This window comes from Neoarius graeffei, chromosome 4 (assembly GCF_027579695.1).
Source record: "Neoarius graeffei isolate fNeoGra1 chromosome 4, fNeoGra1.pri, whole genome shotgun sequence".
In the NCBI taxonomy this organism is placed as follows: Eukaryota; Metazoa; Chordata; class Actinopteri; order Siluriformes; family Ariidae; genus Neoarius; species Neoarius graeffei.
Window position 1 is genome coordinate 74094782 of NC_083572.1, and position 22855 is coordinate 74117636.

Here is a 22855-nt window from a genome sequence, read left to right on the forward strand (position 1 = left end):
GGATCAGGGAGGCCATGGAGGTCCGTAAGCGAAGTCCGAGGACCATCAACCAGGATGAGGGAGCATACATGCTCTCCCATACCTGGAGTGCCATCTTGCAGGGGACGAACAGACAGTAGAAGGCGTGACCGACCTGTCAAACCAGACAGGAAGGCCACGCCTTCGGAAACATCAGCTGATAAAAGATGCGTCACCAATAACATCTGGTGACACTCTGAGGAAGACGACAGTCGTACGTCGAAACATGTCAGGTAAACAAACCTAAAAACTAGATGTCTGATAAAAAAGGAAAAAAAAACCTAACTATATTTAATATATGACATAATGAACGTAATTGAAAGAATGCAGGATAAAGTCGGTTGGAGAGGCAGGGTCGTGGGGGTCTGAGCTTGCTCGACATGATTGGTTGATGATTGATTGGTAGATGATTGATTGGTAGGCACTAGCCACTGCATACCAGGAACACTCCACAAGACCTGCCATTTTGGAGATGCTCAGACCCAGTCATCTAGCTATCACAATTTGACCCTTGTCAAAGTCACTCAGATCCTTACACTTGCCCATTTTTCCTGCTTCCAACACAACAACTTTGAGAATTTGCTGCCTCATATATCCCACCCCTTTACAGGTACCATTGTAACAAGATAATCAATATTATTCACTTCACCTCTTCTGGCTGATCGGTGTATAGCCTGTCTCCATCCTTGACCAGGCATTGGCTCAGGACTGATTAGTGCATGTATCTGTTTTTCAGTAGTTGAGAGAACTTAAGCAGTGTGATCATGTGCAAAGTCTTGTCTACCATAGTCTTTGCTTTCTGTTAAAATCTTTTACTGGTCTTGCATCTCTGACTTAACATGTCCAGTTTTGCCCATAAGCAATCACCATACTTAAAAAAATACATATAAAAGAAGCCCTGATCAAGTCCCAGTGAGGATTTAAAAATTAGAGTATTAAATATAACACCATCTTGGATTTGCTCATTCCAAACATATTTCACTATGCTTATTACTGTAATTACTTAGTTGATTTAATCATTATTTTAGTTTTCTTTATTCTAACACTGTGACAGCATTTGCATATAATTTGTATCTAAACCCATCAGGACTGCTTCATTAAAATGTTAAAATATACAGATACCAAAATAAATACCTATATGGCATTGTTAATGTGGCTTGACAGAGAGAGTACAAAATAAAGCTGTGTAAAGTTTAGGTTTTATGGATTAAATCTTGGTTTCAATCTTTTTTAATTTCAATCTTTGAAAATAGTTCATAAAAAAGGGGGTGGAAATCTTCTGAACTCCATGTTTGGGGACTGAACAGAGAACCAGTGAGACTGAGAACATTTCACACTCTGCTAGCGGTCATTGGCAGGTTAGTTTTCCGAGTCATTAATTCTTCAAGTCTGGTCACAGACAGGTGGGTTTTAATGAGAGAGGGATATATGGTATGATGGTAGGACCAAATGGAAACCAAAAGACAACTTTACTTTGTAGGTATTCCTGATCTCATTCTAAAGGGGAGATGTGAACTCAGTCACATAATTAATTAAAACAGGACTAGAGTTAGTAAATTAAAAAAAAATTCTGCCAGGCAGCTCATACCTAACTGTGATGTGGTCTCTCTTGGTGTACTATATTTTCCAGACTGTACAACATTATAATGCTAATCTCCTCAAGCCAGGCAAAACACACAGTACTAAAATGAATGCTTTGACATCTATGGATTTAGCAGGCCCCGGGGAAGACCCAGGACACATTGGAGGGACTATGTCTCTTGGGTGGTCTGGGAACGCCTTGGTGTTCTTCCCGAGGAGCTGGCCGAGGTGTCTGGGGAGAGGGAAGTTTGGGCTTCCATGCTCAGACTGCTGCCTCCGCGACCCGGGCCCAGATAAGCAGAAGAAAATGAGATGAGATAAGATGAGATTTAGCAGTTAGCTAAACTGTATGTCCATCCATCCATCCATCCATCCATCCATCCATTTTCTACCGCTTATCTGGATCCGGGTCGCAGGGGTAGCAGCCCAAGCAGAGCAGCCCAGACTTCCCTCTCCCCCGCCACCTCCACCAGCTCTTCCAGGGGAATACCAAGGCGTTCCCAGGCCAGCTGAGAGATGCAATCTCTCCAGTGTGTCCTGGGTCTGCCCCGGGGTCTCCTCCCAGGGGGGGGGCATGCCCAGAAAACCTCCCTTGGGAGGCGTCCAGGGGGCATCCTAACAAGGTGCCCAAACCACTCCTTTCGATGTGGAGGAGCAGCGGCTCTACTCCGAGTCTCTTCCGAATGACCAAGCTTCTCACCCTGTCACTAAGGGAGAGCCCAGCCACCCTGTGGGGAAAACTCATTTCTACCACTTGTATTCGCGATCTCATTATTTCAGTTAGTACCCACAGCTTGTGACCACAGGTGAGAGTGGGAACATAGACGGACCAGTAAATTGAGAGCTTTGCCTTTTGGCTCAGCTCTCTCTTTATCACAACAGACCGGTTTAGCATCCGCATCACTGCTGACACTGCCCCGATCCATCTGTCCGACTCCCACTCCCCCTTACCCTCACTCATGAACAAAACCCCGAGATACTTAAACTCCTCCATTTTAGGTAGCAAGTCCCCCCTGACCCAAAGTAGGCACTCCACCCATTTCCGGCTGAGCACTATGGCCATGGACTTGGAGGTGCTGATCCTCATCCCAGCCGCTTCGCGCTCGGCTGCAAACCATCCCAGCGCATACTGTAAGTCACAGATTGATGAAGCCAACAGGACCACATCATCCGCAAAAAGCAGAGACCTGATCCTGCTGCCACCAAACTGGACACCCTCTGCCCCTTGGCTGTGCCTAAAAATTCTCTCCATAAAAGTTATGAACAGGACCGGTGACAAAGGGCAGCCCTGGCAGAGTCCCACATGCACTGGGAATGAGTCCGACTTACTGCCGGCAATGTGAACCAAACTCCTGCTCTGGTCATACAGGGTCCAAATGGCCCACAGTAGTGGGCCCTGAACCTCCTACTCCTGAAGCACCCCCCACAGGGCACCATGAGGGACATGGTTGTAAGCTTTCTCCAGGTCCACAAAACACATCTAGACCAGTTGGGCAAACTCCCATGCACCCTCCAGTACCCTTGCAAGGGTAAAGAGCTGGTCCAGTGTTCCACGACCAGGACGAAAACCGCATTGTTCCTCCTGAATCCGAAGTTTGACTATCGGCCGGACTCTCCTCTCCAACACTCCAGCATAGGCTTTCCCAGGGAGGCTGAGAAGTGTGATCCCCTTATAGTTGGAACACACTCTCCAGTCCCCCTTTTTAAAAAGGGGGACCACCACCCCAGTCTGCCAATCCAAAGGCACTGTCCCCGACCTCCATGCAATGTTGAAGAGGCGTGTCAGCCAAGACAACCCAACAACATCCAGTGCCTTCAGGAATTCAGGATGAAGCTCATCCACCCCCGAGCCTGGCCACCAAGAAGCTTTTTAACCACCTCGGCAACCTCAGCCCCTGTGATGGGCGAGTACTCCCAAGCACCCTCAGACTCGAAGTCCTCCTCAGACAACATGAAGGTGGGATTGAGGAGATCCTCAAAGTATTCCTTCCACCATTGGATGATGTCCCCAGTTGAGGTCAACAGCACTCCATCTTTGTTGTAAACTGTAGGGACAGAGCACTGCGTCCCTTTCCTGAGCCGCCGGATGGTTTGCCAGAATCTCTTCAAGGCCGACCGAAAGTCACTTTCCATGGCCTCATCAGACTCCTCCCACACCCAGGTTTTTGCTTCAGTGACCACCAGAGCCGCATTCCGCTTGGCCTGTCGGTATCTGTCAGCTGCCTCTGGAGACCCACAGGCTAACCAAGCCCAAGAGGAATCCTTCTTCAGCTTGACAGCCTCCCTCACTGCAGGTGTCCACCATCGGGTTTGGGGATTACTGCCATGACAAGCACCAACAACCTTGCAGCCGCAGCTCTGCATAGCTGCCTCAGCAATGGAGGCGTGGAACATGGTCCACTCAGACTCAATGTCCCCATCCTCCCCCGGTATGCAGTTGAAGCTCTGGCAGATGTGGCAATTGAAGATCCAATGGACAGGAGCCTTCCCCAGACGTTCCCAGCATACCCTCACTACACGTTTGAGCCTACCAGGTCTGTTTGGCTTCCTCCCCTGCCATCTGATCCAGCTCGTCACCAGGTAGTGATCAGTTGACAGCTCTGCTCCTCTCTTCACCCGAGTGTCCAAGACATACAGTCATAGATCAGATGAAACGACTACAAAGTCAATCAATCAATCAATCAATCAATCAATCAATCAATCATCGATCTATGGCCTAGGGTGTCCTTGTGCCACATGCACTTATGAACACCCTTATGCTCGAACATGGTGTTCCTTATGGCCAAACCATGCATGGCACAGAAGTCCAACAACTGAACACCACTCGGGTTCAGATCAGGCAGGCCATTCCTCCCAATCACACTCCTCCAGGTCTCACCATCATTGCCCACATGAGCGTTGAAGTCCCCCAGTAAAACAATGGAGTTCCCTCGTGGTGCACTGTCTAGCACCCCACTCAAGGACTCCAAGAAGGCTGGGTACTCTGAACTACCATTTGGCACATAAGCGCAAATGACAGTCAGAGAACGTTCCCCGACCCGAAGGTGCAGGGAAACGAGCCTCTCATTCACTGGGGAGAACTCCGATGATAGCATGCCAAACTGGGGGTCAACCAATTGCTATAAACTGTATAAACAGTTTCCCCTCCTTGAATTGCCACCTTAACATGGTGGAGGGGTTTGAGTGCCTCAGGGATTCTAGGAGCTACAGTGGGGCAGAAAAGTATTTAGTCAGTCACCAATTGTGCAAGTTCTCCCACTTAAAAAGATGAGAGAGGCCTGTAATTTCCATCATAGGTATACCTCAACTATGAGAGACAAAATGGGGGGGAAAGAATTCAGGAAATCACATTGTAGGATTTTTAATGAATTAATTGGTAAATTCCTTGGTAAAATAAGTATTTGGTCACCTACAAACAAGCAAGATTTCTGGCTCTCACAGACCTCAACTATGAGAGACAAAATGAGAAAAAAAAAGTCCAGAAAAATCACATTGTCTGATTTTTAAAGAATTTATTTGCAAATTATGGTGGAAAATAAGTATTTGGTCAATAACAAAAGTTCATCTCAATACTTTGTTATATACCCTTTGTTGGCAATGACAGAGGTCAAACGTTTTCTGTAAGTCTTCACAAAGTTTTCACACACTGTTGCTGGTATTTTGGCCCATTCCTCCATGCAGATCTCCTCTAGAGCAGTGATGTTTTGGGGCTGTCGCTGGGCAACACAGACTTTCAACTCCCTCCAAAGATTTTCTATGGGGTTGAGATCTGGAGACTGGCTAGGCCACTCCAGGACCTTGAAATGCTTCTTACGAAGCCACTCCTTCGTTGCCCGGGCGGTGTGTTTGGGATCATTGTCATGCTGAAAGACCCAGCCACGTTTCATCTTCAATGCCCTTGCTGATGGAAGGAGGTTTTCACTCAAAATCTCACGATACATGGTCCCATTCATTCTTTCCTTTACACGGATCAGTCGTCCTGGTCCCTTTGCAGAAAAACAGCCCCAAAGCATGATGTTTCCACCCCCATGCTTCACAGTAGGTATGGTGTTCTTTGGATGCAACTCAGCATCCTTTCTCCTCCAAACACAAGTTGAGTTTTTACCAAAAAGTTCTATTTTGGTTTCATCTGACCATATGACATTCTCCCAAGCCTCTTCTGGATCATCCAAATGCTCTCTAACAAACTTCAGACGGGCCTGGACATGTACTGGCTTAAGCAGGGGGACACGTCTGGCACTGCAGGATTTGAGTCCCTGGTGGCGTAGTGTGTTACTGATGGTAGCCTTTGTTACTTTGGTCCCAGCTCTCTGCAGGTCATTCACTAGGTCCCCCCATGTGGTTCTGGGATTTTTACTCACCGTTCTTGTGATCATTTTGACCCCACGGGGTGAGATCTTGCGTGGAGCCCCAGATCGAGGGAGATTATCAGTGGTCTTGTATGTCTTCCATTTTCTAATAATTGCTCCCACAGTTGATTTCTTCACACAAAACTGCTTACCTATTGCAGATTCAGTCTTCCCAGCCTGGTGCAGGTCTACAGTTTTGTTTCTGGTGTCCTTTGACAGCTCTTTGGTCTTGGCCATAGTGGAGTTTGGAGTGTGACTGTTTGAGGTTGTAGACAGGTGTCTTTTATACTGATAACGAGTTCAAACAGGGGCGGCACGGTGGTGTAGTGGTTAGCGCTGTCGCCTCACAGCAAGAAGGTCCTGGGTTCGAGCCCCAGGGCCGGCAAGGGGCCTTTCTGTGTGGAGTTTGCATGTTCTCCCCGTGTCCGCGTGGGTTTCCTCTGGGTGCTCCGGTTTCCCCCACAGTCCAAAGACATGCAGGTTAGGTTAACTGGTGACTCTAAATTGACCGTGAGTGTGAATGGTTGTCTGTGTCTACGTGTCAGCCCTGTGATGACCTGGCGACTTGTCCAGGGTGTACCCCGCCTTTCGCCCGTAGTCAGCTGGGATAGGCTCCAGCTTGCCTGCAACCCTGTAGAAGGATAAAGCGGCTAGAGATAATGAGATGAGATGAGATGAGTTCAAACAGGTGCCATTAATACAGGTAATGAGTGGAGGACAGAGGAGCCTCTTAAAGAAGAAGTTACAGGTCTGTGAGAACCAGAAATCTTGCTTGTTTGTAGGTGACCAAATACTTATTTTACTGAGGAATTTACCAATTAATTCATTAAAAATCCTACAATGTGATTTCCTGGATTCTTTCCCCCCATTCTGCCTCTCATAGTTGAAGTGTACCTATGATGAAAATTACAGGCCTCTCTCATCTTTTTAAGTGGGAGTACTTGCACAATTGGTGGCTGACTAAATACTTTTTTGCCCCACTGTATGTTGTCAGGGGCATTTGCCCCGCTAGGGTATCCCACAGCAAAGAGGTCCTAGATGAGAGGTCAGACATGCAAAGACATGCAGTTAGGTTGATGTGGGGCGGCCTTGGGCTGAGGTGCCCTTGAGCAAGGTACCTGACCCCTGACTGCTCCCAAGGCGCTCTGGTGTGGCTGCCCACTGCTCTGAGTGTGTGCGCGCACATGTGTTCACTGCTTCAGATGGGTTAAATGCAGAGGATGAATTTCACTGTGCTTAAAGTGTGCATGTGACAAATAAAAGGTTTCTACTTCTACTTCTTCTACTTCTTTTACTTCTAGACAAAGAGCGGTTCAGAATGACCCTTATGAGAGGAAAAGCAGGTATCCGAGTATCCTTGCCCGGACCAGGGATACTGGGGCCCCACCCTGGAGCCAGGCCTGGGGGAGGGGCTTGTTGGCAAGTGACCTATGTCCATGGGGCCCAACCCGGCCCAGCCCGAATGAGCAACACGGAACCACTCTCCTGTGAACCCACCACCCGCAGGAGGTGCCATAAGTGTCCAGTGCACTGTGGATCGGGTGGCAGCCAAAGGCCGAGGCCCTGGCGTACTGATCCCTGGCTGACAAAACTGGTTTTTGGGACATGGAATATCACTTCTCTGGTGGGAAAGAAGCCTGAGCTTGTGCACGAGGTTGAGCGGTACCTACTAGATATAGTTGGGCTCACCTCAATGCATAGCTTGGGCTCTGGAACCAATTTCCTGGAGAGGGGTTGGACTCTCTTCTATGCTGGAGTTGCCAAGGGTGAGCGGTGCCGGGCAGGGGTGGGGCTATTTGTAGACCCCCAGTTTGGCGCGCTGACATTGGAGTTCTCCCCAGTGAATACATAAACTGTATGAGCTAGCGAAATAAAAAGAATACAAAATATTTTAATATTCAGTACAAATGCAGCAAAAAAATTAATCAAATGCAGAATGCAAGCAAGGCTGAGAACTATACCTCACAACCACCTGGCTTCCTCAGAAACACCAGTCGCTAGTGAACCAATTGATTGAACTGCTTCATATCACCTTATGCAAAGGACAATAAATGATTTTAGTGTCATGGTCTACACCAAAACTTGGCTAAATTGGAACATACATGTCGCTGCTATAAAGCTAGCAGGATGCACTGCCCTGTGAGTTGACCAAATGGCTGGCTGTTTTAAGAGGTCTGGTGCTGGTCTACATACTATATAGATGTAAAATCAGAGCAGGTGGGTGGAGCACAGAAGCACGGCAGGCCAGAACTGAGTTCTCACGAACTTTTTATTTTGTATATACATATAGCTTTTCAGGCGGCACGGTGGTGTAGTGGTTAGCGCTGTCGCCTCACAGCAAGAAGGTCCTGGGTTCGAGCCCCGGGGCTGGCGAGGGCCTTTCTGTGTGGAGTTTGCATGTTCTCCCCGTGTCCGCGTGGGTTTCCTCCGGGTGCTCCGGTTTCCCCCACAGTCCAAAGACATGCAGGTTAGGTTAACTGGTGACTCTAAATTGACCGTAGGTGTGAATGTGAGTGTGAATGGTTGTCTGTGTCTATGTGTCAGCCCTGTGATGACCTGGCGACTTGTCCAGGGTGTACCCCGCCTTTCGCCCGTAGTCAGCTGGGATAGGCTCCAGCTTGCCTGCGACCTTGTAGAAGGATAAAGCGGCTAGAGATAATGAGATGAGATATAGCTTTTCAGCTTACTCTCTCATACACACATACACATGCATTCAGGTCAGGAGAGAGTTCCCTTTCTCTGCTCTCTCTCTCTCTCTCTCTCTCCTTTCATGGGGCGCGGTCACTGGAGGAGACACACAAACAGGCTAATTCACATCAGGTGCAATGATACTACCGCTTACCTTCCCTGACTCCGCCCTCCATTCACAGACCAACGCTTACCCACGCCCCCACTGCCACATACTCCCACTGCCCAACTCAGGCCGGGGAGCCGTCCGGCCTGCAGCTGACTCCCCCACCCCCCCTTGGTGGGAGAGGAAATCCGCCACAACCATCTGCGCCCCCGGCCTGTGGACCACCTCGAATTTAAATGGCTGGAGTGCCAGATATCAACAGGTGAGCCGCACATTGCCATCCTTCATGCGGTGGAGCCACTGCAGGGGCGCGTGGTCTGAACAGAGGGTGAAAGGGTGCCCCAGCAGGTAATAGCGGAGGGCAAGGACTGCCCAGTTGATGGTGAGACATTCCTTCTCTATCATGCTGTACCTGCCCTCGCACACCAACAGCTTCTGGCTGATGTACAGCATGGGATGTTCCTTCCCCTCCACATCCTGGGACAGAACAGCCCCCAGCCCTCTGTCTGATGCATCCGTCTGCAAAATAAAGGGGAGAGAAAAGTCAGGGGAGTGTAATAGTGCCCCCCCCACACAGTGCAGCCTTTACCTCAGAGAAAGCCCACTGGCATTGCTCTGTCCACTGGACCAGATCTGGTGCTCCCTTTTTAGTGAGATCAGTCAGCGGGCTGGTGACATCCGAATAATTAGGCATAAACCTACGATAGTAGCCAGCCAGCCCCAGGAACTGTCTCACCCCCTTTTTGGTCTTGGGCCTCGGGCAGGCTACAATCGCTACTGTCTTATTAATTTGGGGATGCACCTGCCCATTGCCCAAGTGGAAACCCAGATACCATACTTCCACCCGCCCAATCGCACACTTCTTCGGGTTGGCTGTGAGACCCGCTCACCTCAGCCACCTAAGGACGGCCCTCAAGTGTTCCAGGTGCCGCGGCCAGTCATTACTGTAAATAATTATGTCATCTAGGTAGGCGGCCATGTAGGTGGCGTGGGGGCGGAGGACCCTGTCCATAAGCTGCTGGAACATAGCGGGCGCCCCAAACAGCCCAAAAGGAAGTGTGACGAACTGGTGTAAGCCAAACAGTGTGGAAAAGGCTGTTTTCTCTCGGGATAGAAGAGTCAAGGGGATCTGCCAATATCCCTTTGTCAAATCCAGTGTTGAATAAAAATGAGCCGTGCCTAGTTGATTGAGCAACTCATCAATCCGAGGCATTGGGTATGTGTCAAATTCAGACACCATGTTGACTTTTCTATAGTCCACACAGAACCGGACCGACCCATTAGCCTTGGGAATCAAGACCACCAGGCTACTCCAGTCACTGTGGGACTCCTTGACAATGCTCATTTCAAGCATGGCCTCAAGTTCTTCCCGAACCACCTTTTTTTTGTGTTTGGGCAGTCGGTAAGGGCGGCTGTGCACTACTACCACTGGGGCATCTCAATGTGGTGTTCTATGAGGTGGGTGCGGCCAGGCAGGGGCAAGAACACATCAGAAAATTCTGTCTGCAACTGGACAACCTCCGTGAGCTGAGTCGGGGAGAGGTGGTCTCCACAGGGGACCAGAGCGGTGGGCGTTGTCAATTTTCCTTTTTGAACCTCTGGCCCCAGCTCCACCTTCTCTGGAATCACTGACACCAGCGCCACGGGGACCTCCTTGTTCCAACGTTTTAGCAGATTGAGGTGGTAAATCTGTAACGCCCCACCCCTGTCTGTTCATCTCACCTCATAGTTGACGTCCCCAACTCGCCGTGTGACCTCAAAGGGTCCTTGCCACCTGGCGATCAATTTGGAGCTCGATGTGGGCAACAACACGAGTACTTTATCTCCTAGTGTGAACTCCCTAAGGTGCGTGCCCCTGTTGTACAGACGGACTTGACATTCTTGGGCCTGCCACAAATTCTCCTGGGTTAGGTGCGTGAGTGTGTGGAGATTGGCGCACAGATCGAGAATGTATTGAATTTCATTTTTACTAGTTGAAGGTCCCTCCTCCCAATTTTCACATAGCACATCCAAAATGCCACGCGGTTTACACCCGTATAATAATTCGAACAGGGAGAACCCTGTGGGGCTTGCAGGACCTCTCGCACTGCGAATAACAGGTGCTCGAGCCATTTATCCCAGTTACGTGTGTCTTCGTTTACAAATTTTCTAATTATTATTTTTGAGGGTGCGATTAAACCGTTCGACTAAGCCATCCGTTTGTGGGTGATAAACGCTGGTGCGGATAGGCTTAATTCCCAGTAAACCATACAGTTTGCGCAGTGTGCATGACACGAACGTAGTGCCTTGGATCAGTCAGAATCTCTTTGGGGATTCCGACTCGGGAGATGACGCGGAAGAGCGCCTCTGCAATACTACGTGCTGAGATATTGCAAAGAAGCACTGCTTCTGGATATCGCGTTGCATCGTCCACCAGAACTAAAATAAAGCGATATCCTCATGCTGACCGATCTAATGGCCCGATGAGATCCATCCCAATTCTTTCGAACGGGGTCACGATTAATGGCAGAGGGCGCAAAGGCGCTTTTGGAATGGCTGCGGGATTTACTAACTGGCATTCGTGACATGCCGTACACCACCTACGGACATCACCGTGAATCCCTGGCCAATAGAACCGGGCCATTATTCGGGCTTGTGTCTTATCCTGCCCCAAATGTCCGGCCATGGGATTAAAGTGAGCCGCCTGGAATATGAATTCCCAGTGGCTCTTTGAGATTAAAAGCTGGGTTATTGGTTCCTTTGTCTGAGTGTCCTGCGTCACTCAGTATAATCTATCTTTAATAATGGAGAAATAGGGGAAGGACGGTGTGTCATTCGGCTGGAGAGTTTGACCGTTTACTCTCACTTGGTCAAACGCATGCCGCAGAGTCTCGTCTCGCGACTGCTTTAACAGGAAATTTGCAAGGGAATCCCCGAGAGAGGGAGAAGGAGCAGGCTGCTCCTCACTCTGATATGGTGATGATGTAGACAGCTCTGTGACAGCCGCTCCCACCAATGCCACTCCGGGACCTCCCCTCGCTAAACAATGGCAGGCCCCACTCTTCACTAGATGTGCCATTAATTCCCCAAATCCCGGCCAATCAGTCCCCAGAATTATCGAGTGGGTAAAGCGAGGATTAACCACCGCCTTTACTCTAAATTTTTCCCCTCGAAATAGAATGTGGACCGACACTAAAGGGTAATTGTGAACATCCCCATGCACACACAACACCTTCACCAATTGTGCTCTCCCCACTGCCTCATCTTGCACCAGGCTTTGGTCGATTGATGTCTGATTACAGCCGGAGTCCACCAAAGCCTGATACATATCCCCTTGGATACTCACCGGTATGCGATATGCTATGGCCCGATCGAAGGCGGTCCCCGGCGCATCGGGGATCCAGACCACTACGCCCACCTCCATCGCCGAGCACTGATGCTGGAGGTGCCCCGGTTCCCCGCAGCACCAGCATACCAGCTCAGGCTCTCCCTCTGCACTGGTGTTCCAGACACCACTCACCTGAGGGGGAGAAGACACAGCCAAGGAAGTAGGAAACAGGAGGGCACTGCAGGTGCAGCAGGCCGGCTGGGGTGGAGCCGGCCCCTGCCTCCACGGTGGGGGAATGGGGCGAGGACAGGAGGGAGAGGGAGAGAGAGAAGAGAGGGGAGAAGAGGAGACATGCTGTCCTGCCATCAGGATGGCCACCATATGGTCCTCTGCCAGCTCGATCGCCTGATCCAGCGATGCCGGGCGATGGCACTGGACCCACTCCGCTGTTCCTTCCAGAAGTCGGGTGATGAATTGTTCCAGCGCCACCAGGTCAACGATTCCCTCGGCATCGCGGTTGTCAGCCCTCAGCCACCGCCGGCAGGCGTCCCGGAGTTGCTGGCCAAATGCAAACAGCTGGCCGACAGCCTCCAGGCACAGCGCGCGGAAGCGCTGCCGTTGCTGTTCCGGAGTGCGACCAACACATTGGAGGACAGCCCTGCGGAGGTCCGCATAGACCAGCCGGCTGTCAGTGGAGAGCTGAAGTGCGGCCAGCTGCACCTCGCCCGTTAGCAGGGGGAGGAGGCACGCTGCGCACTGTTCCACCGGCCAACCTCACACCTCTGCTGCCTGCTCAAAGAGAGCAAGGAAGGCTTCGGGGTCATCATGCGGACCCATCTTCGTTAGGGTGAGGTGGGGAGGGTCCACGGCAGTGGTGGTCGTGGACCCCGCCGATGCGAGTTCCAGCGATGCTGGAACGCCTGGCGATCTTCCTGCTGCGCCAGCACCAGGGCTTCAAACCATTGTTCCTGCTCCTTCCGGAGGGCAATCAGCGCCTGGTGCTGGCTCTGTTGGGCTGTGGCGAGGGCATGGACCAGGTCCTTGAAGGGGGAGGACTCCATGGGGCTGTCTCCTTCTGCGCTCCGTCCCAGGTTTCGGCACCACTGTAGAATCAGAGCAGGTGGGTGGAGCACAGAAGCATGGCAGGCCAGAACTGAGTTCTCACAAACTTTTTATTTTGTATATACATATAGCTTTTCAGCTTACTCTCTCATACACACACACACACACACACGCATTCAGGTTGGGAGAGAGCTCCCTTTCTCTGCTCTCTCTCTCCTTTTATGGGGCACAGTCACTGGAGGAGACACACAAACACAGGTTAATTCACATCAGGTGCAGTGATACTACCACTTACCTTCCCTGACTCTGCCCTCCATTCACAGACCGACGCTTGACCACGCCCCCACTGCCACAATACAGTACTAGTCAAAAGTTTGGACACACCTTCTAATTCAATGTTCTTTCTTTATTTTTATTAATTAAAGACATTTCATGTCTTAAAGTAATGATGGATGTTTCTCTTTACTTAGTTGAGTGGTTCTTGACAATATGGATTACTACAGTTGTGGAATAGGACTCATCTCATCTCATCTCATTATCTCTAGCCGCTTTATCCTTCTACAGGGTCGCAGGCAAGCTGGAGCCTATCCCAGCTAACTACGGGCGAAAGGCGGGGTACACCCTGGACAAGTCGCCAGGTCATCACAGGGCTGACACATAGACACAGACAACCATTCACACTCACACCTACGGTCAATTTAGAGTCACCAGTTAACCTAACCTGCATGTCTTTGGACTGTGGGGGAAACCGGAGCACCCGGAGGAAACCCACGCGGACACGGGGAGAACATGCAAACTCCACACAGAAAGGCCCTCGTCGGACCCGGGGTTCGAACCCAGGACCTTCTTGCTGTGAGGCGACAGCGCTAACCACTACACCACCGTGCCGCCCTGGAATAGGACTATTTACTGTATTTTCATTATTTACTGTTTGATCTCAAACACATCAAGAAGGCAAGAAATACCTCTAACTTTTGATGAGGTACAGCTGTTAATTGAAAAGCATTCCAGGTGACAACCTCATGAAGCTGGCTAAAATAATGCTAACAGTGTGCAAAGCATCATCAAGGTAACCAGTGGCTACATTGAAAAATCTAAAATATGAAACATATTTTTTTTATCTCGCCCACAACAGAGTCAGCGGGGCAAGGTATTGTAATCAGTGCTGTTTGTTTGTGTGTCTGCCTGTTAACAATCTAGCGTCTAGACGGTTGCACCGATTAACTTCAAATTTTCAGTGTAGGTGGGCAATGGTCCATAGCTTACCTGGTTACATTTTTGGGGCAATCGGTTAAAGGTCAAGCTCACTGGAAAGGTCAAAATTGTTTTTTTGTGATAACTTTCTTCAAATTCATCATTTTGACTTCAACCCAAAACCAAAATGTGCATTTTTCAATTCTACTTCCAACCATATGCTGCATTATGGGTTAGCTTGGACAGTCTCTGTCACGGTTGGGGTTAAAAGTCAGGGGGTCAAGGTCATCGGTCAAAATAACATTTTCCATTATAACTCAAAAATGGTTGCTGATAGACAGATGTTTACTTTGATGAGCATATAGGAACTCCCATATGGCCTTTCATTTGGCACCATGATATTTGACTTTGAGTGACCATGAAAGGTCAAACTCAAGGCCACAGAATTTCAGAGGGCTATAACTTGAAAACGGTTGACGGTAGACAGATATTTACTATTATCAACTTATAGGAAGTGCCATATGGGCTTTCATTTGGAACTATGATCTTTGACCTTGAGTGACCTTGAAAGGTCAAACTCAAGGTTATGGGTTTTCAAAGGGCTATAGCTTTAAAATGGTTAATGATAGATGTTTACCATTATCAACATATAGGAAGTCCCATATTGGCTTTCAGTTGCCGCCATGACCTTTGACCTTGAATGACTTTGAAATGTCAAACTCAAGGTCATGGATTTTCATAGGACTATAACCTGACAGCTGATGATTGAGGAATATTACCATTATCAACATATAGGTATAAAATAAGTGCTACTGGGTGAGGTTTGTTTTGTCTGGCAATACTTGTTAACACTTTTTTTTGTCCATCCATCCATTATCTGTAACCGCTTATCCTGTACAGCAGGCATCACCAAATGGCAGACCTCAGTCCGGATCCGGACCCAGTGATGGTTCTGTCCGGACCCGTGACCAATGGTAAATTCACGAGATTAAGTAATTTTCATGAAGCATTATTTTGGACGGTCGTGGCTATTGACAGCGGGCACTGCTACTTCAGTTAATACGACAATAGCTTCACTCAGTTGAGCCAATAAAATCGTTAGTTTACCCAGTGCACCACAGCACAGCAACAAGCAGAGAGGAAGAGAGTTAAGTTCAGAGACAACCGACTGAGACAACATGGCTTGCTTCAAAAGGCGGCGGAAAGTAGACAAGGAAAATCGTTGTTTTAAAGATGAATGGACGGAGAAATATATGTTCATGTTTCCGGCAAGCAGTTCAAAACCAGTGTGCCTCATATGCTCCGAAAACGTGGCATTAATTAAAATCGGCAACGTGAAGCGCCACTACGAAATAAAGCACAGCTCTTTTGAGCAAAGTTATCCCCTGAAGTCCGAGCTGAGGGCACGCAAAATAACCCAACTGCAAACACAGTATGACAGGTCTACCCGACTCATCACACATACATTTACAGCCCAGCAACGTGCAAACGAATGTTCCTTAAAAGTAGCGTGGATTTTGGGGCAACAAACACATTGCAGTGTGTTCCCTGGTCTAATCAAAGTAACACTGCACACCTTGATTATGTTTGGATCAACTTACAGCTGTGAGTCAGCTTTTTCCACTATGAACATTGTCAAAACCAAGTACCATTCTAGGCTCAACAATGAACACCTACATATCTGCATGAGAATGGCACTCCAACCAAGATTTAAATTACTGGCAGGTCAGCCACATGCCCGTTTTTCTCATTAAGAAGAGTAAAAGAAGAATTAAAAAAGAAAAGTTCAAAGAAAAATGTTCTGTTTGCATCCCCCCCCCAAAAAAAAAGCCACTTGTTTTCTGAAGATGTGGACTTTTTTTTTCTTGAAAAGTAGGCCCTCATTTTTTTAGGCTGGGACCTCCTTATTTTAAGAACAAAGAAGAGAAAATGTTAAGTCAATGCTCTGTTTGCACTTTTTAGTTAATGTTTTCTGAGTTGACTTTTTTACTTGAAGTGTAGGCCTTCGATTCTTCAGGTTGGGACCGCTTTAATTTAAGAGAAAAAGGAGTTATTCCACTCTGTTTGCACTTTATTTATTTTATTCTGAGGTTTCTGTTTTCTTTAATCTGAAATAAAGGCCTTGAATTTATTTTCCTGGGACTACTTTTATTTATGGTAAAATAGATAGTTGTGCACTCAGTTCATTTCCTGCATTGGAAATGAACAATAAATATTGTTGAAACCATATGAAAATGTGGACATAGGGAAGGCTATAAGACACAAGCTGGACTTCGGTTCGGACCTTCTACTTGGACAAAATTTAATAACTGGACCTCAGTGACTTTTAATTGAATACCCCTGCTGTACAGGGTTGCAGGCAAGCTGGAGGCTATCCCAGCTGACTATGGGCAAGAGGTGGGGTACACCCTAGACAAATCACCAGGTCATTGCAGGGCTGACACATAGAGACAAACAACCATTCACACTCACACCTATGGTCAATTTAGAGCCACCAATTAGCCTAACCTGCATGTCTTTGGACTGTGGAGGGAAACCGGAGCACCCAGAGGAAACCGACACAGACATGGGGAGAACATGCAAACGCCACACAGAAAGGCCCTCGTCGGCTGCTGGGCTCAAACCCAGAACTTTCTTTCTGTGAGGCGACAGTGTTAACCACTACACCACCATGCTGCCACACTTTTTTTTTAACCACATAATTCTATATATGTTCCTGTGGCAGCGGGGGCATGGTCAAGCATTGGACGGTGAATGGAGGGTGGAGTCAGGGAAGGTAAGTGGCAGAATCACTGCACCTGACGTGAATTAACCTGTGTTTGTGTTCTGTGCTCCACCCACCTGCTCTGGTTCTACAGTGGGGTCAGGAGAGAGCTCCCTTTCTCTGCTTTCTCTCTCCTTTTATAGGGTGCGGTCACTGGGGAAGACACACAAACACAGGTTAATTCACATCAGGCGCAGTGATTCTGCCACTTACCTTCCCTGACTCCGCCCTCCATTCACAGACCGACGCTTGACCACACCCCCACTGCCACAGTTCCATATGTCATTTCATAGATTTGATGTCTTCAGTATTGTTCTACAGTGTAGAAATTAGCCAAAGTACAGAAAACCCTATGAATGAGTAGGAGTGTCCAAACTTTTGATTGGTACTGTACATGTAAATAAGGACTGATGGACCACAAATAAGTTATCAACAGGAATTGCTCTCTTAACCTGGAATATCTTATTATAAAGCATTAACCATTTTACCAGGTGCATGATTTTACTGCTGTTGTGATGACAGCAGTCTACATTACTGCCATGGCATTAACTGCATTATGTACAATAATCACAAACTGCACAATAACTAGAGTACATGCAATAACTAAAGTTTGTGAATTGTACAAAATTTGTGCAGTAACTAATATGTGCACTATGGATGAATGAGAGGTATGTTTGGATGGTTGGATTTCGGCACTAATCTTTTGTTGCTAGTTTGTGTGCACAATATGTTAATTGTCACCTTCTACAGTATATGCAATTCTATATTTTCTACAGCATATGCAATAAATATAACATAGTACCTAAAAACGTGCATATCTCTGAATTTGTGGAACAACTAATGTATGTGCATGGATGAGAGGTATGTGGGGAGGGGAGGGATGTGAATACTTGTCTTTTGCTCCATGCTTTTGTGTACAGCATGTTAAATGTAAATTTCTTTGGAGATGCAGCTGCATTATAATAACCTGCATTTTTTCTAAGGCAGTGGATTTCCAGGAGTTGAGAAATCCTACCAACATTAGTAAATGTATTAACTTCTTAATTAATACATTTACTAATGTTTTAGTATATTAATAAGGATGTACAATCTTTAATTAGTGAACCAAATATTGCTTGTAATGCATAGTTTATTACTAAATGTTAAATTAAAGAGATATCAAATTTATGTTTCAAACTATCATTGAGCTGTCATATTTTAACAAATGAATTCATGTTCAAAGGCTCAAGAAAAAAAGGAAAAAGTCCTTAATATTAAAAAATATAAATAATAAAGGTCTCCTTGCATCGTTTTTTCATTAATTGTGCGGTGGTCTCTAGTATGAAGGAATGCCCTGTGAACCGGTTTTGGTGAAAAAAATGCTGTGGTTCTCCTGTTTCAGGCTGTTCTAGTTTGCTGGAGGAGTGGGTGGCGGGAGAACGACAGGATTTCAGCTCTTACTCATTAATATTCATGACATGTAAACGTATTACCTCTGATTGGCTAATGGCACTGTGACGCTACCTCCAGTGAGTCAGAACAAGCGGATGTGGGTGTCTTACTACGGCAAGAGAGAAGGAACAAACCGCGAAGGGAAAAATACAGTGCGCTGACATCATTGAGGTGCGATGCAAGGAAATAAGAAAAATTCAACACGATTAGTTTTTTACTGAACAAACAAACGAATAAAATGAATGAGTGACTTAAAAAAAAGAATGTGGGTGTCTTTGTAAAAACTGTTTTGATTGGCTATTATGGTCTCGACGTCGATGTTTTGACCAATAACAATGTAGATAACACGAATTTTACATCACATTCAACGAGATTTAAATGAGGCTAAAGATGACGACTTACAAATAATGTGTAAACATCGTTGGAGTTAATAAAGTTTGAACAGCATGAAGGAACATACCTCAACCCCCCGAAATTAATAAAAAAAAATTCTCAACGGATTTGGCATAATATAAAAAGGTCGTTTTTTACTCAGAAAAGCGGAAAACTCTCATCCCTGCCTAGCTTGTGACCATGTCATGCATGCTAACGTGGAGAATATGAACATTCTATTTTGTAACAAAAACCTTCGAACAAAAAGTTCATGTTTTACTTACAGCTTGTGAGCTGGTGGTCGATCGTCTTGACGGCACAGATCCAGGGATTAAAAACAACCTCGAAGCAAAACCACTACTGAAGGCACCGAAGTTTGAAAAGTCACTGTGGTTGAAATGATCAGAACACAGTACTAACGCTGCATTATACTTCGCTGGTGGTGTTCCAAAGATAAATTCCAACCATTTCTTCTTCACCTCTTCTATCTTGGGCAAGAAATGCAACGTTGATGTCTTACTGCCACAAATAACACAAGCACGAATTTGTTCAGACATGTTTTCAACTTGCTATTAGGTCCTCTTCGTTAGCTACTGACGAGATGGGCTCTGCTCAGTGTTGCCAGATACTGCTGATGTTTTCCAGCCCAAAATATTTTCAAATCCGCCAAAATGCACTTAAAACCGCCCAATCTGGCAACACTGACTCTGCTATCTCTCCTCGCGCTTAAATCCGAACTTCCTTCCCGTGGGCGGTCGCAAGCCAAGGTGGACGAGGCCATGAATACTAATTTACGAAGTGACGTAAGATCGTAGGACTTTTTCTGATTCGCTCGTTTTTCCTACTATTTCCTTTCATAAGCTATTAATACAGGGAATGGGAGTAGAATTACATTTTCACATGCAGCATGCATATGCAACTCGGAGTGAACTATGGTATTTCAAAAAGAGCCAGTATTAAATGTTTTTGGTGGAAGGGCACCTTTAAATATTATGTTTAAGTATTTGCTTGGTGTCCACAAGACAAATTTCAAAAGAAATTCAAAGGTCAATAGACAACTCATAAGATTTAAAAATCAATTTTAGAAGTTCAATTTTCGATCCAAACAGAGCAATTGCACTACAAGGAGAGAGAGTGCAAGAGAGACAGTGAGTCAGTCTAACTACAAGCAAATTCCTCGTGTGATATTACTGAAATTGCTATTGGATACAGTTTATTAGCTTGTCACTTTTGCTTTCTGTCTGATAGACCTCACTGGATGGATTCTACATTCACACAATCTGCATCAGTCACATAAGTTCGAACACGTTCCTTATCATGTATAACAGCTCTATAACATCACTCTGAAAGCTCCTCACGAAAATCAGCCCTGTGTTAATCTGAACACACTCAGGGGATTTGATGCACCACTGAGTAAAATGCATTGGATTAGCAGGTGGAGTATTGGGAAAAATGAAAATAGGCATTTCTTATTTTACAGGTTCACTCAAGCTTCTCTTTTCCTCATCTGTCTCTGTGGCTGCACTCCTGCATCCATTACTCTTCCCTGTGTCTTTACATTCCTCCTACAAAGATCCATTACTAAACTAACATATAGTTTTGTTGCTGTTGTTGTTTTTGACAAACCGTGTATGTTAAAATGTCATTCTTCATGAATACAAATCTAAAACGTTGTGTTATCAATGATCATCATTAATGTACAGTATTTTCTGAATATACTGCTTGTTATGTTTGGAGTCAGTTGTGTGCTGCTGCGTAAAGTATGTCCTATAATTTGATTATATTGATTAATTATTGTAAGTTTTGTGAAGCTGAGGCCCAAAAATGCTCCAGCATGGGAAGACATGTGTGCACAAAGCAAGGTCCATGAAGACATGGTTTGCCCAGACTGGAGTGGCCTGTACAGAGCTCTGACCTCAACTCCACTGAACACCTTTGGGATGAATTGGAATGCTGACTGCACTCCAGTGTCCTAGGTGCACAACATCACTAATGCCTGACTTCACTAATGCTCTTTAGACTGAATGGTCAAATCCCCCTGCCATGTTCCAAAATCTAGTGGAAAGCCTTTACAGAAGAAGGAATGTTATAACAGCAAAGGGTGACAAAATCTGGAATTAGATGTTCAATATCACATGGGTGTGATGGTTCAGTGTCCACAAACTTTTGGACATATAGTGTGTGTGTGTGTGTGTGTGTGTGTGTGTAAGTAAGTAAGTAAGTAAGTAAGTAAATACTAACCCCATTTCCAGAGAAGTTGGGATATTTTCCAAAATGCAATAAAAACACAAATCAATGATTTTGTTAATTCACGTGAACCTTAATTTAACTGAAAAATACAAAGAAAAGATTTTCAGTAGTTTTACTGACCAACTTACGTAATTGTATTTTGTAAATACAATGTTAGAATTTGATGCCTGCAAAACACACACACACACACACACACACACACACAAAGGTGGGACAGAGGCAAAATAAGACTGAAAACTTTATAGGATGTTCAAGTAACACCATTTTGGAAGATTCCACAATAAGCAGGTTAAGGGTAACATGATTGGGTATAAAAGGAGCAGCACCAAAGGTTCAGTCTTTTACCCCTTTTCCACCAAATCAGTTCCAGGGCTGGTTCGGGGCCAGTGCTGGTGCTGGTTCACAACTCGTTCAACTTGCAAACCAGCTGAGAACCAGTTTGCTTTTCCATAGCTCAGGGTGCTAAGGGGAGCCACGTCATTACGTCACTGTATATGTCAGTTACGTCGCTGCGTTTGCATAAACCTTGGCGTGAACATCGAAGCAACAACAACATGGAGAAGAAGAAGCAGCAACAACAACAACAATAATGGATGACTGCTGCTTTACTGCATCCATGATATCTCGTCGCTTATTTAAAAATGGCACCCTCTCGCGGTCTTGCTATTGTTGTTGGTCTTAACAACTCCACCCCCCCGCTGACGTAAGCAGTTCTTTCCTCTAGCCCAGCAAAGAGCTGGTGCTACCCTGGAACCAGCTTTTCTGGCCCAGAGCCAGTTCTTTGTCAGTGGAAACAGAAAACCTGGTTCCAAACTAAGCACTGGCCCCGAACCAGCCCTGGAACTGATTTGGTGGAAAAGGGCTATTTGTAAGCAAGGATGAGTCATGACTCACTCCTTTGTGCCAAAATTCATGAGACAATTGTTAGTCAATTCCAAAAGAACATTTCTCAATGCAAGATTTTAGGCCTTTCAAAATCTACAGTCCATAATATTGTGAAAAGATTCATGAATTTGGAGACATCTCAGTGTGTAAAGGGCAAGGCCAGAAAACACAAACAACAGTGGAAACGTGTGCTGTGGTCAGATGAGTCCACATTTCAACTTGTTTTCAGGAAAACTGGACATCGAGTTCTCAGTGCCAAAGGTGAACACAACCATCCTGTTTGTTATCAGAGACAGGTGAAAAAGCCAGCATCTGTGATGGTATGGGGGGGCATCAGCGCCCACAGTATGGGTGAGTTGCATATGTGTGTGTAGGAACCATTGATATATTGGGACATATATTGGGTTTTAGAGAGACATATTCATGAAGGCAATGTCTCTTCCTGAGAAGTCCATGCTTATTTGAGCAGGATAATGCCAGGCCTCATTCTGCACAGGCGACAACAGCGTGGCTTCATAGACACAGAGTGCATGTGCTTGACTGGCCTATTGCCAGTCCAGATCTGTCTCCTACTGAGAATGTACGGTGCATCATGAAGAGGAGAATCAGAAAACGGTGACCATGGACTGTAGAGCAGCTGAAGTCTTGTATCAAGCAAGAATGGACAAAAATTCCAATCGCAAAACTGCAACAATTAGTATCCTCAGATCTCATATGATTAAAAAGTGTTATAAAAGCAAAGGTGCTGTAGCACAGTGGTATTAATGCCTCTGTCCCACCTTTTTTGAGTGTGTTGCAGGTATCAAATTCTAACTTCATTTATATTTACAAAATGCAATTAAGTTGGT